Source organism: Macrobrachium rosenbergii, chromosome 47, assembly GCF_040412425.1.
Source record: "Macrobrachium rosenbergii isolate ZJJX-2024 chromosome 47, ASM4041242v1, whole genome shotgun sequence".
In the NCBI taxonomy this organism is placed as follows: Eukaryota; Metazoa; Arthropoda; class Malacostraca; order Decapoda; family Palaemonidae; genus Macrobrachium; species Macrobrachium rosenbergii.
The window spans coordinates 13,360,723-13,376,638 of record NC_089787.1 but is presented as its reverse complement, the minus strand read 5'-3'; the positions used below and the strand labels follow the sequence as shown (position 1 = coordinate 13,376,638).

The 15,916-nt window shown below is 38.0% G+C and overlaps 1 long non-coding RNA gene across 1 annotated transcript in view; it reads right to left on the bottom strand.

The window, feature by feature from the left end:
• Nucleotides 1-856: 856 nt before the first annotated feature.
• LOC136830552 (uncharacterized) overlaps nt 857-15,916 on the bottom strand; it is a 67,239-nt gene continuing 52,179 nt past the window's right edge. The window contains exon 2 of the long non-coding RNA XR_010850658.1: nt 857-1,650. This is a non-coding gene — a long non-coding RNA (uncharacterized lncRNA). The remainder of the gene's footprint in view (nt 1,651-15,916) is intronic.

Sequence of the window (15,916 nt, the reverse complement as noted above, 5' to 3'; positions counted from 1 at the left end):
TGCATGAGCCACAGTTGGATGTTACAGGGGAAAAATAGCAGTATACCTAGCAGGCTACCTCTGTTGCAGAGCTGTCAAGAAATACCCATGTGATACTTGCCATGCTATGTGGTCAGCCACCGATGAAGAAAGAATTTAACTGGCAGAGAAGTACACATTCTTCAGGTGCAAGAATTACACCATTGATAGAGACCTACTGTTTCCATCTAGCAGCAAACTGCTTATCTTCACAGAGTCGATGGAGTGTGTATTCAGAGAAATGTATCCGTGTTGTCTCTGGTGCCAATGTTTTGCAAAAGCTAACGGCAGCAGCTTCCAATGTCAACTGTGATCTTTTTCGTACATCTTCATGTTCTCAAAGTGAACAGTTTATGAAGCAATTTTGTATGTTACAATGAGACTAAAATATCAATTGAAAATAAAGAATAAGGCATCCAAAGAAAAAAGAAATTACGTAAAAATTTCCCATAAATGAAGTATTTTGTTAACAGGTCTTCACACTGACAGTTAAGTATAGCCCTGTTTAACTCGATTAAGCTTGGTGTGTGTTGATGCCTTTGGTAGTGGTATGTGATTAGTAATTAAATGTGATTAGTAATTAAATAATACCTATTTCCAATAGGTTGTGTGCACAGGCATATAGAATTTTGTACATATTTTGCTAAGGCATGGTATTTGTGAAGGCTTGACATTTTGCTAGCATGTTGTTCTCCTGGGGCCTATTATATCTGCCATCATTTAATGACACTGAAGTACAATCATTATTTTTCCAGATGCAGTCCTTTCACAGGTAATTTTACATGGCCTAAATGTTTGAAAATATGTAATTTATTTTACAGAACTTTGAATAATTGAAAATATGTAATTTATTTTACAGAACTTTGAATAAAACTGTTTAAACATTTATGGGTTATTTTTGTTTATACACTAAATATACCGCATACATGTCTGTAAGAATATCTGAGAAGAATAAAATTTTTATCCCACTAAGGAATTATACCTAAATAGGTATTATCTGGAGCAAAGTCTGTTCTCTAGTCACATTTAGCTGTGATGTATCTGAGTGGTCCTCTTACTGTGTTACCTACTTATATAGACCTGTTTGTTCATTTTATGGACGTATATCAGAAAGAAAATAAGAACAATCATAAAAGCTGTCAAATAAACAAACATTGGCAGTTTCTTGTGTGTTCCAGTACAAAGACAAACTGCTGGCCCTACAGTGGGTTGCAGTGCACTCAGAGCATGTTTGTTTACAAACGTTGCTGTCACTGCAGCTCCAGTGACACAATCAAAATGGCGGCCAAATTACGCTGCACATAGGAATTCGGACCTCTCTATGGTTCTCTGGTATATAGTCTACATAATATGCACATCCTGCATGTGTACATTGTAAAATATGATGCTGTAATGTATATAACTGTATAATTTGGACATTAAAACCAAATTTGGGGATTGTAACATTAATGACAGTTCCAAAACATTTTTCTCTTCAGAGTAAATAATTTCTTGTATACACAGAGGGAAAGACTTCATGTCTCTGAAAGTGTGATTTAAGCTATAATCCACAAAATTACTTTTTTCAGTTACAAAGGACAATCTTGTGACAACACCAAAAGCTGAATTACAGAATACTAGCGTCTTCCGAACCTGGGCACTAAATTATTTAAATTTCTATATAATAACTCAAACAGCAACAACCAGTTCTTTTATCCATATGTCAAAATTTCAAAATTACCCGAAATTGAACAAATTTTACATAATTTTAATCCAACAAGGCATACAAGAAAATTTTGTTCAGAAAACTTGTCACCACTGCTCTCTCTCTAGAGAACAACTAACCAACTCTCAAACTTTTTCAAACTCTCAAGTATCTTAGCAAAACTGCTTGTCTAAATAAAATAAAAATTCCAGCAAAATTACTCTTGTCTAGATAATATACCAATCTAGTCAGTGTTGGTTAAAATGAGAACTTTTTTGTCCGCCTCTACAGTAACAGTATGTGTAGGGGAGAGTGGGGCACCTTGAACATATGGGCACATTGAGCCATTGGACTTTTCAGGCATAATTTTCTATTTGGCCACTAGATGTCACCCATGCAAGAACCCTCTGTTGATGACTCACTTTATCACCAGTATGGTGGTAGCCTTTGGAGTGACCACGTGCCACAGGACATTTCTTGGATTTTTAACCTAATGTGAATATTCAGAGGTGAGTAACAATGGTTCCTCATAGTTTTCTTTAACCAAATTCACTTTCAGTCACATGACTGGTATATCTAATGGATGGGATAATGCTTCTTGTGAGATATTTGTTAGGTATCATTAGCCTATACCAGTGGTTGATGTTCATGTTTTTCTAATGATTGAAAATGGGGCACGTTGAACCATTAAAAATTACATTGCACATATGGTTCAATGTACCTTGTGTCACTATGGTTCAAAGTACCCCCATGCAATTTTATAGTAAACTTGCTATAAAACTGGTTTTATTCTATATAAATAAGTATAAGTGAATTATAAGACTAGTATAAGCTTGCAGATATTAAAATTGGTACCATTCTCCAACAGATGGTGCGAAACTACAAACCCAAAACTGATAGAAGCAAAGCTGATGGTAGCATAATGAAAAGGGCTGTTCAAGAAGTTATTACTGGAAAGTCTATTAGGGAAGTAAGTTGTGCTCTGAAAATAAATAGAACTACATTATCAAGATATTATAAGAAATTTACTAAGGGTCAAGCAGAAGAAGCTAAAGACTATATTCCAAAGTACAATACAAGACAGATTAGGATCATACCTAAATTAAATAGTGATTTTTTTAGTAAGATTTTAATGAATAAAGATTAATTGATAGCCTAATAAGTTTGACTTGATTTCAGATACATTATCAAAGTTTTCTGCTCTATTTTTCAGGTCTTTACTGATGAGGAGGAAGATGGTTTAAAAACTACATACAAATATCCTTCCTAATGTTTCATGGGCTCACTTTAACAGGAGCAAGGCTTAGCTTGTCATCTATGAGTATGCAGCAAAGAAACAAAAGAAAATCCCTGATGCTTGGGAGCCAACAGTATGGCAGGAAAGGATTGGATGGCTGGATTTTGGAGTCAAGCGTCATCCTCAATTTCCCTTGTTCACCTGAAGCAACCAGTATGGCAAGGGCACAAGGATTTAATAAAAAATCTGTGAGTGACTTTTTGACCTGTGGACAAAGTTCAGGCCGAGAAGAATTTTGGACCAGAGTCCATTTTCAATCTCGATGAAACAGGGATTACAACAGTACAAAATCTCTTTAAAGTCCTTGCTTCCAGATAAACTCAAGCAAGTTGGACAAATCACAGCAGCTGAGAAAGGTACATTCTAGTCACTGTATGTTGCTGTGTGAATGCAGTCAGGAGAAGTCTGCCACCTGTTATGATATTCCCAAGAGTGCACTTCAAAGACTTTATGATCAAAGGAAAGCTCCTTCAGGAACTTTAGGTTTGGCTGTTCAGTCAGGATGGATGAACAGTGATAAAGTTTTCCTCTTGCTTTGAAACATTTCATTAAGCATATTCTGCTCAAAGGATAATCTTGCTATTCTATTCATGGATAATCATGAAAGCCATTTATCTCTTGAAGTTATCGATGCTGCACGGGACCATGGACTATCAATCATAATGCATTCCTGCCCCAAACATCACTTTTGCAGCCACTTGATGTTTCAGTCTGGATGGACAATGTCTGAAAACTCATTATAAGAAGGCAGTTAATGAGTGGAACCTGAGCAATCCAGGCAAAAGAATAACTATCTATGACTTACCAGAGTGTTTTACTAAGGCTTATTACAGGGCTTTTCAACAGAAAACATTTCAGCAGGATTCAAGAAAAGTGGCCTTTGGCCTATCAACAGTGAAATATTTTACAAGGATGATTTCCTATATAGCATCAGTGTTTAGAAATGATGAAAACACATCTTCTAGTCACAGTTGTGATATAAATATTGGTGAAAGAGATTAAATCCATCAGATGAACCAGTAATGAACCATGACTTGTCGCAGCAGCATCAGACTAGCTTTGAAGAGTTAGTCGATTTAAGACCTATTCCTAAAACGGAAATTGACGAATATGATCTGTCAACAAGAAAAGTTTGCAAGAGGAAATCAGTTGGCACAAAGTTGATCACAAGCACTCCAGAAAAAGAGGAGGCAATGAGAAGGAAAAGGAAAAATTGTTGAAAAATTTAAAAAACCTACCCATTACAGAAGAAAGTTCAGACGAGATTAATGAAGATATGTCTCTTCATGGAGAATCAAGTGAATATGAAGAAGATTTTGATGAGGATTTGGCAGAACAATCAAGAAAGGAACCAGAATCAGGAGATTTTGTGTTGGTCAAATTCAAGCCAGTTAATTCAAAGAATAAATGGCTATTCTACGTTGGTCAGATTGGTGATAAATTTACAGATAATGATGAAAAATGCTATAAGTAGATTTTTTGTCAATCAAAAAAAAACATTTCCTAATGATTGCAAATTCATTAAGCCACCTTGTGAGGACAAGGCTTCAAAGCTATGAGAAGTGATATACTGATGTGTCTCCCAAATCCAGTCAGCAGTTGTGGTACAAAAAGTTCCATATGCAGTCCATGATACACTTTAATGTTTGAGGAGCTTTACAAATGTCAATTTTCTTATTACAATGGCTTTTCTTTTATCTTTCTTTTATTCTTTTTAAATCTATATTTTCCAATTTGCTTTACTTTGTCAGATTCTTTCTTTAATTTCAGATGAAATTGTGTCTCTCTGATGGATAGATAATTACTTTTGTACCATAATTGTTTAGTGATTTATCTCAAAAGGAGATTCATGAGCCAATTATTGCAGCTTCATTCTTATTTGAGATTTATAAATCCCATTATAACATTTCATGCCAAAGACGGCATATTTAGCGAGCTCAATTATTGTAGAATGGCTATCCATTAGGAACTAGCTTAATGAAGCCAAAGATAGTTATGTTAAGATTCTGTAAAACCAAAGAGGATATTTTATTTTCTATTTTCATATTTATTGATCGAATTAACCTCAGGCTTACTATATACAAATAAACAAACTATGTTTCAAATGAATAAAATTTGATATATTTCCTAACATCTTTGTTTATATTCCCTTTCATAAGTAACATGGATCAAGCTGCCCCTTTGCTATGTTCAATGTACCCCTTTTTTTTTTATATGGGGCAGATTGAACCAATATGGAAATTTTCGTTAACCTCAAATTACACCCCAAAAATTATTAGAACCCCATGTGCTTTACAGAACAATTAGTGTAATGGTTGAACTTTATGATGGTAAGTACAGGACCAAAGTGTTAGAAAAAATTTTTGTAGAGAGAGAGAATTCTAAAATATGTTCAACGTGCCCCACTCTCCCTATTCCTCACTGGCTGAGACTTTACTGAAATTGCTAATGTTTCGAGAGGAAAATGCTATTTCGTTTTTACAATATGGTGCTAATTTAAAGTAGTTAGTTTTAAGCAAGCATTGTCTCCACCAGCTTCTCCATGAGATCTGACCGGGAAATTGTTCTCGTGGTACTTCAATGCCTCAATTCTCTAGTCTACTTCTACATATAATACACAACTTCCCACTTAAGCATCTGTTAATATTTGTGCCAAAATGCTATGCAGTTGATAGAACTAAAAATCTTTCCAAGTGTGCAACAATGTTGGTCTGATAATTTTTCAAAAGCTATTCTTTGTAACTTTCTGACAGCCTAAGGCAATGTCTTTTCAGATTCAGCTTCTTTTTTTCATTTCAAACTTCAAGATAAAAACCTGAACACTTTGTGAACCACAATACCTTTGGAGTCTTGTTTAAAAGGTTTTCAGATCAGAAAAATCATGAGATTTGAAACAAGTACAATTTGTTGTGCAAAGTAAAACTTGAAGTTTATCTACAAAGGAAGCAAATTACTGCAAAGATAATGTTGGTTTTTCACATGAAATTAACTGACAGCAATGCACTGAAAGTAGTTATGGCAATTAAAGTACTGTACTGAGATTCTAATAAAGAACCTTCAAGTGGGTGGTTATAAAGTTTTTCTTAAACAAAATGCACTTGTTTTTTCGCAGTTAACTATGATCTAGAGAAAATTTAGTGTACTACTTAATAACATCATCAGCTAAATGACAATTTAATTGAAGACAACAATTTATGTTTTGCACAGATGGGTGTAACAACAAATTATAGTGCTATATCATATTACATTAGGTTCAGGGATGTTAATATTTATGCTAATGAAGCTGATTTTAATGGAGAGAGAGAGAGAGAGAGAGAGAGAGAGAGAGAGAGAGAGAGAGAGAGAGAGAACCAAAAGTTATTGCAGTTAAAGCAAGACTTCATAATACGGGTGTCTTTTGAGCAATTTCTTCTCAACATTTACAGAGAATGTAACAGGCATTTGTGCATGTTATGGCTTCTCATGGATTCTTCTCAGAACAAGGAAACTGTCACTTAGAGTTTACAGTTATCAAACTTCTGAAACCACATAAATCATGAGTAACAATCATCAGTAGTAGGAGGATTGCATACACATGCTATGATTTTTGCAATTTTCTACCACAAGTTCAGTGTGAAGTCTCAATGGTTTGCGTATTTTAAAAGGGTACTGGGATATGACACCCATGGCCTGACCTAGCCAAACCAAAAGGGGACTCTGAAACAAAAGGTGGAACAGGACATCAAATGAGAACCACACGTGTAGCCCATTGTTAATTGTTTGAGATACACTTCTGGACACTCATAGCAACCGAATATTTTTAGAGAAGCTGTCTTAGTTTCTTCACCTATTTTACCTCATTGAAAAACAAAACATGATATTTACTTCACTGTAGCATAAAAATCCCCTCCCCCCCATTTTTACATTACTGAAGAACAAAACTTGAATTCTGTTTAACTGCAGGAGTAAAACCTACAAACATTGCTTTGGGGGTCGGGCTTTCTAATAAGTAATAAAGTCTGCTAAAAGACCATATATTATATAGCCTGCACTTGAACACTTTCTAGGTATCTTAAAGTTAACAGCAATCCCATATCTTTCCTAACCTAAACTAATCTGTACTTCACACTGAACATTCAATTCAAGAGATTTCCTGAAGATCTGATCTAAAAATGTAGTACCTAAAATGGGAGCACAGCAAAAATAATCATAAAACGAAGCTGATACGTCCAGGAGACCGCTAAGTTGGGGAACATTGTGTTGAAGTGTTACTGATCTCATTAAATAACAAAACTTAAAATTTTTGCTTCTCTGCAAAAACTCCCACATTTTCTTCTTTAATGTAGCATATATCCGTAGAGTTTACCTCTTCAATGGAGTAAGAACTCGAATTTTGTTCTTAAACGAGGTAAAATGGTTAAAGAAACTAGGATGGCTAGTTAGGAAGGAACCAAATGACTTGGATGTAGAGCAAAAACCAGAGAGCAACACAGCTGAGGACCAAAGAAACTGCCGCCAAGAGCCTTTAGCCCTAACTTTTATAGACTGCATAAGACATACTGCAAACGGTATCCACTTAACAATATCATATTTGAAGGCCATCCAACGCCAAAGTAAAACTATGTAACAGGACAAGAATAATAAACCCGACAACAGGGGAAAGTAAATTTCAACAAACCAAAATTTCTCCAAGAAAAATTGGTGACTTGGCAACTGCTGTATTTTTACTGCAGCTTTATAAGTTTCAATTGTGATGAAATGTCAAGAGGTAAAATAAGTTTTATATTACTATATATATAATTTCTCTAGGCAAAAATATAATGTAAAGAACAAAAGCTAAAAACACAATACCTAAAAACTGGCATAATGACCTAGTGCCAACGTCAAAATGCATCCATCTCACAAGCAAAGCAACAAACATTGTGGTGATTTGAGAAACCAGACACAATTTCTGTGTATCCTGAAAATCATGCAGAGTTTCAGTGATTGAAACTTGAATGTTTTGTTGTTCGTGTAACCTAAAAAGTGAAATTTAAGTTTGCAGAAGCATTGGAATTTTAGTTTGTATGAAAAATGTGTATTTTGGCATAAAGTGTTATGAGATTGCCCTTCTGTACTTGAGTTTACATTTGAGATTGTAACTTTGTCATCATCAGTATGAAACCAAAATTGTAATGTTCCATTTGTCATGAGTGAAAGTATTAAATTTGTAAAGCTAATTTGAATTTATGAAGGACAATATCATTTTGTAACGCTTATCTCATTATTTAACTGTGACTTATTTGCCAGTTAAGTCATTTCCCATGTCGTTGTTTCCCGGCAAAGGCAGAAGGCGTCTGGAACAGCTACAGATAAGTCTTCCATGTTTGTGAGACTATTCTTTTTTTAATGATAAAAAGATAGTCATGTCCTATCTCCAAGACCTTGGTAGAAGTGGGAATCATATTTGTAAATCTTATATCCATTGAGATTTCAGTACCTTAGCAATAAGCTTTAAGTAATACCTACCTATGACTGAAGATTTTCATTAACTAGAGTACCCTGAGAGCCTTTTCGTGTTTAGGTTGCTTACCTACCAAGTGGACTTTGATTTTCATACTAGGTATATATCTGTTTCAGTTACATTTAAGTAATAAACGTGATGTTCAGTAAGGTGAAATGGCGTTAAAGCCCCGATGTAATTTTGGTGTACTAGATATATATATATTTTTCTTAATTATATTTTGTTATATATTTGTAACAAGCTTTTCATTTGAACCTAGACTGCAATAGTAGTAGCTATATCTTGCATCAAGTCAAAAGCTACGGTATATTGTTAGGCCTAAGCTTAGAGCTTATGAATTGACCAGTGGGAGTAAGCCACTAAAGTACCTGTCAATATACAGATTTAGTATAGTACTAAATACCTCAGAAACTTGGTACAGTTCAAATGTAACATCTAGGCTACTGATTACTTGGCTAACCTAGAGTAACCTATTCTAATGTGTTCATTCACCACTGAATGAATAGTTCAGCCCAACATCACTTGTTGGATGAATGATCAAAATTATGTTCTGTAGCTTGCAACAAAATGGTTGTAACATTCAATACAGGGTGATACACAATGACCACTGGAAGCAGTTGTTTAGCCTCTATATTGTATTCACCAACAAACATCAAACACAATACCATGAGTAAAATTCCCAGGAAACACTAGTCATCTGTGGACAGACAAACACGGACGAATGAACGCTATAAAGCATTCATTGGATGTGGGTCTAAATGAAAATGAATGCTAAAAAAAGTTACCATTGCAGAAAACAAAGTAACTAAAGAATGAACAATCCTCAAAAGGGATTTGAAAAACACAACTAAAGGAACTTTGTGAATTGTTATTTTCAATATAAACACAGTTTAACCAGACCACTGAAACAAATGAGAAAAACGAGCAGAATTAAAATTAGCCAAGGAAACTGAAATCACATATATAACCTAAAGGCACAAATCTTTGACAAAGTACTGAAAGAGAAGCAAGTTTAGAATAACAATGAAATTACAAAACATTAAAAGGCACATACAAGGGCTGTTCACACGAATAAGATAGTGAGCAAAAAGGGGCTTACACTCCATATGAAACTGCACAAGAAGGCAACTGTCTTGTGGTAGTTTACTTGCATGACAACAAGTAGTAAAAAATGGTAAAAAGGTTCTTCATCTATTGCTACAGGAATCACATTTTTCCAAATGGGATTGCGTATAAGTAGGTTCCCTTACTTCTAGCCAGGTACAACCAGTCGCTGCCTGATGTACTAAATGTTTGTTAACTTGACTGAAGGATAATATCCACTGAAAAGTCTGCCTTGGGCTTTGTTTTGGATGTTCAGGACTAGTTTTAGTCATCATATACACTCAATGGAATCCAGATGATTAACTTGCATGCAGGTATCACCTCAAATGCATCCTAGGCCACCTTGGAATTTACAGTGTGGAATCGGCCATCTAAGTTAATACATTAGTCCAGGCTTTCTCTCAAACACTGGTTTCAACAAGCAACCTGCAGGATCCAGTAAACTAGGCCAGACCTAACCTACCGGTAACCCAGTCTTAGTACTGATGTGAACTAGGCCTACATATGCAACATCTCTGCAAGCAAGAGAGAAAATTGTATTTGGCTAGTAGGCTAAAACTTTTGAAAACACAGCATTCAAGCTATCAAGTTGTTTCAGAGATTAAAGATGCAAAAGCACCAACACTCAAGAAACTAAAGGCATCATAGCAAGTGATGACATAACAGAGCTACTTGAAAAAAAAAAACTTAACCACCAAATAAGAGGCCTGTTGGATGGCCAGAATTGAGCCTCAAAAACTAAACCCTGACAACTCTCACCAGATCTCCAACTTGAAAAAAAGGATCAAGCAATTGCAATTACGTATTAGCCTCCTACTGGTAACCCAGAGTGAAATTAGTGGAAAAGAAACTTACCACCCCAAAACACACAAAGCATGGTAAAGTTGAAGGCTCTTAATTTATCTTCCACAAGAACAAACTTCCTTACTCAAGCAACTGCATAAGAACAACAATTATTACTCTAAACACAACTCTGTGGAACCAAGAAAACCCACAACTTAAAGTTAGTTATTCTCAAGACAACTTGCTAACAGTGGAAAGACGAGTAAATACTGGGTAAATACAAAGTTTATAGTATACTAAGCAAATGGCTACTTCTGATCTGCCAAGGAAATGAAGAAGGCCAGAATTAGTAAAATACAAATATGATGGTGAGCCAAACTTCAAAATATAAAAAAATTAAATGTTAGCCAAGATGCACACTACCTTTTTACAAACAGTGAGGTTGAAGAAACCACAAATGTAATATATTAAGAAAAGAAATGATCAAAATATCAACATAATGAAACTTTTGCACCTGATAAAATACCCACAATTACTGAATAAAGTTCAGGATATATGTCAGTGCCTAGCATTACGACCATTCCGGCAGACGTCATTCAATATTTTCAAATATATTCAATAAAAATTTCTGAATTATTATAATTAATAATTAAACTAATTTCAGCAAATTCGACGGAAAAATATGGCCCCAAAATGGCAGAATAATCATAATTTGAACTTTTTGATGTAAAACTCAAAATAATGCAGTTTGCATCGTTTTCAATGCACCCAGAATTAAAAGTAAGTTTTCTTATGATTTTTGACGATTTTCGACAGTTTGCACAACGATTTTGGTTTTCATTGTCATATAAGAACCCCACTAACACCGCCAATTCATTGCCTAATATAACCATATAGATTCATTCAATATTGTTAGCATGTAAATCAATAAAAAACTGAATTATTATAATTAATAATTAAACTAATTTCAGCAAAATTCAGTAAAAAACTTATGCAGACCAACATCTTCAACTTCTAGACTAACAGAACTAAACCAATGGCTTCAATGTTTAGTAATTATTAATAAATAGTTTAACCAATCCACTGAGGTGACATTAACTCATACAGTTTGCACAATGTTTGGTTTTCATTGTCATATAAGATCTCACTTGACATGCTACAACTCATTCAAAATTTAATTATAGGATTATTGAAAACATGACATTTTATAATAAAATGAAGTTTTCATAATAAAACTAATATTGTAATACTTACCTGAACACCTGAATTAGCCCTGGTTACCTACCAGCCCGAACTATATCCCCAAACTCATTACCCACTAAGTGAGTAATTAACTGGTCAGCGTTACCAACGCTTACAGGAAAATCTTGTCAAATGAGTTACCATTCCCGTTTTGCTGCAAGTCCCGGCTTTGTATGGCAGAGATCCCCACCTGCGTTATACATTAATCAGATTGAAGTGGGGAGGAGGGTGGGAATCATTCAGGTGTTCAGGTAAGTATTACAATATTAGTTTTATTATGAAAACTTCATTTGCAATACACTCCTGAACACCTGAATTAGCCCGATTAACATAAATTTAGTGGAATGGGTTCAATTAAGTCAGACCGACCTACAACAAGTAAAAACAGGTAACTCAACATCGTCTACTAGGCATATAAAAACAAACCTCACCTGGTTGTCTACTCGGCAGGTGGGGATGCCTGAAAGGAGGATACCCTGTCAGTCTCGAGTCACGCTACTGTCTCAGTCGAGCTACTTCCCATGTGATTCAAAGAAAACCTCCCTTCTGGAAGGGAAACTAACTCCCATGTGGCTAACCAAAGCCTCGCATGTAGCGGAGCCTGGCGAACCTCCCATGTGGCTGGTAGCCTCTCATGATGGAGGGGAACACGAGCCTCCCATGTGGCTATTGTAGCCTCTCATGACGGAGGATAAGTTGAGTGTGCAGTCGGAGCTTCCAATCATTGACGTCTGTTGCCATCAATGCTAACGCCAAGAGGGTGAATAAATTGAGCTGAAAACCACCTGGATATACCTAACCAATTTAATTGTAAAACATCTTGTGTTCCGTAAATGACTTCCGATTCACTGACAGTTCTACTCACCTATCTTATGCTGTCTAACCTTCAGCCCCTACTCTCCCCACCCCCACCCTTAGTCTACCTTTTACTAAAGAATTGAATTGGCTCCACAAAAGGACCCAGCGAGTAACCCTTTTCTGACGAGAATTGAATGTCCTAAGGTAGAAAGAAGTGAAAACTGATACTGATTTCCAAGTAGCTGCTTCTAAGATTGCCGACACCGACAAATTCTTGTGAAATGCCGACGATGTCGCCACCCTCTCTAATACTATGAGCTCTTGGGCGCTCAGAGGAGTTCGATGGTTCCGAAAGTCGAAGAATTTGCCGACGCTTGTTGTATCACCTCTCTTAAAAAACTAATAGCATTCTTTGAGACTGAGTGTGAAGGACGTCTGGGAGAAACGAATAGACGTTCTCGGGCGAGGCAACATCTTTTCTGTGCGTAATAAATAAGTCTTTCCCTGACCGTAGCATAATAGCATTTCTGGGCAAGAGTCACCTCCAACGAAATCTTCTAAAGACGTTACTCTAAACGCTCTGGGTAAAGGATTCGATTCCATTCTTCGATTTAGCTAGAAATTCCATAAATATGACAGAAAAATATCTTTCCCTGAGAAAGATACAGTTCTTGAGACAGCCCGAATCTCTCCTACTCTTCTAGCTGTGGCCAGAGCAACTAGAAATAATACCTTCTTCGTTAACTGTCTTAATGACAGTGCTTGATGATGGCTCGTATTCTGACGACATTAAGGAGAGTCAATACTGCCGCTAAATCCAACGATGGTGCCCGAAGAGGAAGAACTGGACGTTCTATCTTAAAAGACCTTAAGAGATCGTGAAGTATTTACTGGTCGCCAATTCCGAAGATGGAAACGGAATGTACTACTAAGCATTGATCTGTAACCGGTGATCAATTGTGGGTACGATAATTTCTTTTCTTTCCTCAGAAAAATAGAAAAATCCGCTATTTTCGCTCACCGTTGGAAGTGAAATAGGATGACCTTTGGTTCCGCACCAACTTCGATAAACCGCCCACTTGGCCTGATATAGTTTTCTGGATGATCTTCTCAGACAGAAAGACAGTTGGCGAGCCATTGCCTTAGAGAGTCTGGCATGACCAGACCTCGCTGGATAGTCTCCACCCAGCTAGACTCAGCATGCGGAGGTTCCGTGGAAGTGATGGAAGTGGGGTTGTCTGAGAAGATCTTTCCTCTCTGGAAGGAAAACCGGAACATCTATCAGCCAAATCGAGAAGCTCCGGGAACCAAGGTCTTTGAGGCCAGAAAGGGCAAACCAACGTCATCTCGGCGTTGTAGGAGTTCCTGAGTTTCATCAACACTTGTTGAATCATTTGAATGGAGGGAATGCATATGTTTGCATGTCGTTCCAAGAGTGCAACATGGCGTCCGTCCTAGAACGACATGGGATCTTCTACTGGGGAGAAGTATACTGGGAGGCGAAAGTTTAGTCTCAGTTGCTAACAGATCTATGGTTGCTGGTCATTTCTTCAATAAAAGTTGAACTTCCTCCTGCACTAGCGTCCATTTCCCCTAGAACCTCTTGAATGGAGGGCGTCCGCCAAAACGTTGAGTTTTCCCGATCCTTCCTGAGGAACGAGAGTAGTCCTGTGGCACTTTCTCCCTGCACCAGCGGAGAATTCTCTGGGCGACTTGATTCAAAATTTGCGATTTTGTCCCCCCTCCTTCTTGAGGTATGACACAGCAGTTATGTTGTCGCAAAAACAGTGCGCTACCGTCCTGTTGCTTATCTGATCTGCACTATGTGCCAGAAGCAACCTAGAGCCTCTTCTACTGCTCGTAGTTCCCTGTGGTTGATGGACTCCCTCCCATCCAGATTCGTCCAAAGGCCTCTGGCCTGACATTCCTCCAGGGTTGCTCCCCAACCCTGATCCGAGGCATCTGTGTACAGATGGAAATCTGAATGGGGAGTCCAATTTAACGACGATGGTCAGATGATATTCTTCTGACCACCACCGAAGATCCTTCAGGCAAGAATCGTCCCAGACTCTGGAACCGTTCTCTTCCCGAAAGTCCCAGCGATTCCTGAGACATGCCTGAAGAGAACGCATCCGGAGACGAGACCCTGGAATTAGGAGAGAGAGAAAGGCCATCCTGCCCAGCAAGCTCTTCCATAGGCTCACAGGTTGCACTCTGTTCGATCTGAATGTTTCTAGTTGGCTCAGAATTGCCAAAACTTTTCCTCCGTCGGGAAAGCCCTCAAACCACGCGTGAATCGTTATTCCCCAGGCACGTTTTTTGTCTGAGCTGGAATCAAAGAACTCTTTTCCAAGTTGATGTGTATTCCCAACTCCAAGACACAAATTCAGTAAGAAGTCCTCGCCTGCAAAACTTCCTCTTTGACGAAGCCTGAACAACCAATCGTCGAGGTATCGCCTCATCCTGAAACCCCGACGATGCATTATCTCTGAAATAGAGACATCACCCTCGTAAAGACTTGAGGTGCTGTGGTCAGACCGAAGCAGAGGACTCTGAACTGAAATGTTCCAGTTGGACCCGAGAATCAAGGAACTTCCGAGATTCCGGATGGACCGGAACCTGGAGATAAGCGTCCTGAGGTCCACTGAAATCATCCAGTCATCTCACCGGACCGACCGCAGAACCGACTGGAGAAGTTTCCATATGAAACTTCGGGAGATGATGAACCGGTTGAGACTCGAGAGATCTATAATGGGTCTCCAAGATCCTCCTGACATTGGAGCCACAAAAATCCGACTGTAAAAGCCCTGGGAAAGGAGCGGGTGTTCTAATGCTCCTCTTCTCCAAGAGGGCTCGGACTTCTGCTGCTAAAGCTATTCCCGATGGAGGAAGGGGAATACCTGGGAAGATGAACCGGTGAGCTGGATAGCGGAGGAAGAGAACGAAAAGGGACTCTGTACCCACTCCTTAACACCTCCACTACCCAACTCTCCGCACCACACTCCTTCCAGATTTCCCGGAATGGAGCTAGGCAACCTTCTACCAGTGCAGACGAGGGAAGTGTCTCCTATTTCCAAAAACCCTTCTTAAGGACAGAAGGTTTCAGAGCTGAAGCAGAAGCTGAAGTCTTGGATGAGAAGCGGACTTTCTTAGGGGACCTGGTTGGTGATTTGGAACGCGTCCGCTTGGCTGGTGATGTCATCCTGGAACCTCTCGGTGATCTAGCGGACTGTGCTGCCACCCGAATCATGGCTTGCTGTGACTCGACAACTGAAGAAGAGGAAACGAAATTTACCATCGACGCTACATCTTCGTCCCTGAAAAGACTGTTGCTGAGCGCCAAAGGTGCTCTCAACAGAGCCCTTTTTGCGAATATCTGATAACGGGAGGTAGATGATTCAGAAAGAAATCCCTCCTTTCTTACCGAAGAAGGTGTACAACCGGCCGAAATGTTTGCCTGATAGGCCAGTCCCATTGACACCGAAGTGATGAAGTTGTCGAACAAAGC